This window comes from Nicotiana attenuata, unplaced genomic scaffold (assembly GCF_001879085.1).
Source record: "Nicotiana attenuata strain UT unplaced genomic scaffold, NIATTr2, whole genome shotgun sequence".
Classification (NCBI taxonomy): Eukaryota; Viridiplantae; Streptophyta; class Magnoliopsida; order Solanales; family Solanaceae; genus Nicotiana; species Nicotiana attenuata.
The window spans coordinates 892,318-896,439 of NW_017670354.1; the positions used below are offsets into that span (position 1 = coordinate 892,318).

General features: G+C 38.3%; 1 long non-coding RNA gene across 1 annotated transcript; it reads left to right on the forward strand.

Moving 5' to 3' along the window:
- The first annotated feature begins 1,076 nt into the window (after positions 1-1,076).
- On the forward strand, positions 1,077-3,014 carry LOC109238279. Its single transcript, XR_002069724.1, has 2 exons — positions 1,077-1,691; positions 2,227-3,014. It is a non-coding gene; the product is annotated as an uncharacterized LOC109238279 (long non-coding RNA).
- Positions 3,015-4,122: the final 1,108 nt, after the last annotated feature.

The following is a 4,122-nucleotide window of genomic DNA, read 5'->3' on the forward strand; positions in this document are numbered from 1 at the left end:
GCCTCGAACTGCTGAACGGTGCGCTAGGGCTCAAAACGATCAATCGGGTTGTTACATTAAAGTCTCTAATGGATCCCCCGCCTCAAGGGTAGTAGGGCTGAGTCGAAGTACCTGGATCTGCACATGAAAAACATGCCCAGGAAGTGCATGAGTACACCATATCGGTACTTAGTAAGTGCCAAGCCTAACCTCGGTCGGGTAGTGACGAGGAAGGTCAGGGCCCTACTGATTATAGCTAAAAAAAATGAGATAGCACAGTATAGAATACTTCAATACAGTTAAATGCTAACAGTATGAACTAACACATGATAATAAGAATAACAACAACTATTGTAGAGAAAGAAGAAATCACGGAAAGAACACAGCTCAGCATAGAGATAACAACCGGGGATCTCCCAGGATACCGTCCTGTAGTCCCAAATATAAATATCCAGTGGATCTCCCGGGATACCATCTCGTAGTCCAACTCATAGTGCGTGGGGATCTACCGGAATCCCGATCCTTAGTCCCAAATATAAATACTCAGTACTGGGGGATTCTACCGGGTGCAGTCCCGTAGTTCCAATGTAAAAGTGCAGGGGGATCTCCCGGAATACAAATATGTAGTCCCAAAGTAAACATACAAGGGGATCTCCCGGGATACCGTCCCGTAGTCCCAAAGTAAATGCACAGCAGCAACACGAAGAATACTCAATTCAATTCAAGTTTCATACCAAGGTATGCAGACATGTGATAAATATTTAGTTTAGGCCTAATATCGCTATTTCAATTAGTTTTGGCTCTTTTACTTTATTTTGTCACAAAAATAAAAATTACAAAAATATTCTCTTTTATTTAGCTAATTAATATAAAACAGTTTCACTTTTAATTTTTAATTTTACTTTTAATTAATTAAAAATGATTTCATAATTTTGTAGTTGTTATTTTAGGAGCTATTATTTTTAGTTTAGTAGAGTTAAAGGGCTACTTTTAAAGGTATATTTGGCCAAATTTGACCCAATTCGGTTCTAGCACATAATCCTAGGCCCAATACCCACTAACCTAACCCTAAAATCCTAATAAAACTAGACAAAACCTAGTCTTAGAGGATCAGCCGTTTCCTATCATGAAACCCCCCCCTCCCCCCAGCGTTGCTTCTTCTTCCTCTACACACCTTAAGCACACATCAGACCTTCACCAGAAAATAACACCCTTATTCATCATCTAGAGACCAAAACATCCCTTGAGAGCTCACCCCAAAACAAACAAAAAAAGTGATAGCGGCAGACCCTCTGAAAAATCCATCTCCATCGTTACTCTCTTTCAGAAGAGAGAACCAGCAGCACCCCCAAAAAATGAAAAAAAGAAAACGCATCAGACACACTCATAAAGATGGAAACACACCCCTACAGAGATGCATAAAGAGGAAAGATTAGAGGAAAGAACCTTTCAAACTTTTTGCTGTTTTAGGTTTCATTCTAAAAAGATGAAAAGCCAAAAAATAGATTTTCACCTTCTGTTTTAAGCTTTGTTAGCTTCAGATTCAACCAAAGAAAAAAGGAATTCAAAAAAATCCATAGATCCCTTTGATTAGAGTTTATTTCAAGAGGAAGTAAATCAAAAACAAAACCGGAGGTGCAATGAGGTGCTCGTGTTTGGCCAAGCGGTTCCGATCCCGTTCGTAGTCTGATCCGACGCTAAATGGACCTGTGGTAGGTCCCTCTGCTTCTACGATTGTTGTTCTCATATCTATTTTTATCTTGTTCTAATGTTATGAGATTTTTTTTTGATCTTTTATTGCACAACAATTATGAGTTTTGTTGTGATTGTGCAATTGCTGGTTTATTTCATTCACAAGAGTGACTTAAATATCATGTAAGGTCATATAGATTTATGTTTGTTGGTAGATTAATCTCGGAGAGGGTGCATTATAGGCTTTAATTTCATTTTACTATTGCATCTGGAATTTGTTTCAGTAATATAAATAACGGAAAAGGGCCTAAACTATTCCTATCGTTTGCTAAATGGTTTATAAATACCCTTCGTCTATCTATCCGTCCAAAAAAATACACGACGTTAATTCTATTAACAAAAATACCCCGCGACTAACGGCAGAATTTGTGAGTCTTTGATTTAATGACGTGGCGATTTTTAACTGGGCCACGTGGCAATCTTTAACCCAGAATCAAATATGGATCTCATTTTTACCTAGTCCGACCCATTTACCCATTTTTCCGTGCTTTGCAGTATTGAATCGAAGAAGCAAGATTGAATTTGAGGCCACAATTGAAACCCGTCTCTGCCGAGTTCAACGAAGAAGCTAAATTTCGTTTGAAATCTGAAAATTAGGGCTTCGAATTCGATTGGATGTTCATGATTCTAGTTGGAAACATCATTTTGAAGCTGAATCTGAAGGATTAGGATCGATTTGAGTGATTTTCTAGGGTTTTGAGTTGAAATTTTTTGAACGGTTTCTCGACGAAGAAGACGAATTGGGTTCCTTCGATTCTGTAGGTTATTGTTCAAATTGGTTTTGTTCGGATTGTTGAGACGAGCTTGTGGTTACATTTTGAGTTCAAGTTGAAGAGGTTTGGGTTGACTTTGGGTTGGCAGCTTGAAGTTGAAATACGACGAACACTTGTTGAACATTTCTGAGCTTCAGTTGCTGAAGATAGCTTCGAATTGTTTCTGTAGCCTGATTCATTGAACGAGAATTCATTACTATTGAAGCCTGAATCAGTTGATGAACCCGAAAAACACCAGCTGCAAATTTGAAGAACTTTGTGGACTGGTTAGAACGATCCAAGCAGCTGGTAAATCGAAGAGGAACACCTGTAGAGCTGATTCGAGTTGATTTTAGGTTGAAATTTTTTTGGAGTCCATTCTCTCAACAAGACGAAGAATTGCCGCCAATGATTTGCGACTGAAAATTCCAGATGTGTTCTCAACTTTTTGGAGTCGTTTGCTATTGATTTATTGCTACAAACTTCAATTCATCCATATGGCTGAAGATGGAGGGTCTAACACTTCCGATATCTTCTTTGATTTTTGGCATGTTCATTTCCCAAAGATGGGGTTTATGATTGGAGAAGAAGAAAGGGGGAGGTTAGATCAGTGGAATGGGTGTCGTAGATACCACCCATTTTTGTAAAAATGGGTCGGATAAGGTAAATGGGTAAAAATGAGATCCATATTTGATTCTGGGTTAAAGATTGCCACGTGGCCCAGTTAAAGATCGCCACGTCATTAAATGAAAGACTCACAAATTCTGTCGTTAGTCGCGGGGGTATTTTTGTTAATAGAATTAACGTCGTGTATTTTTTTGGATGGATAGATGGACGGAGGGTATTTATAAACCATTTAACAAACGATAGAGGTAGTTTTGGCCATTTTCCGTATAAATAATTACCACATGAAACTTCACCTTCGTAGTGTCACCAGAAACACATAGAAAAAGGCGCAGATAAATTCCATGGTAGGTGATTGTACACAATAATAAAAATTATAAAAGACACTTCATTGTACTACTATATCACAGAATCTCTAAGGAGCGTGATTTATGAACATCATAGTTTGCTTTAGGCGCGTAAATAAATCATCATCGTGACTATGGGTACGGTTCCCGTGACATGGTTACGATACATAATTTCCAAATCCAGGGGTACATTTATTTGACCCGGCCGTAACAACTATAATGTTAATAATTTAAACATGTTGTAAACAGTGGGTGCGGTTCCCGTGACACGATTCGCAATATCAAACAAACAAGTGTACGACAATCGTAACTTGTTCCAGAATAATTCTACAAATAATTAAAAGCAGTCAAAGGATAAAGAATGCAATAGGTTTTAAAATATATAATTAATCAGATAATTAGGCCAATAACAATAGTTGAGCGACCGTGCTAAAACCACGGAACCCGGGAATGCCTAACACCTTCTCCCGGGTTAACAGAAATCCTTACCCGGATTTCTGTGTTTCGCCGACTGTAAAACAGAGTCAAACTTTCCTCGATTTGAGATTTTAAAACCGGTGACTTGGGACACCATAAGTTACCCCAAGTGGCGACTCTGAATTTGAAATAAATAATCCCGTTTCAATTATTATCACTTTAATTGGAAAAACTCCCTTATACCCCTTCTC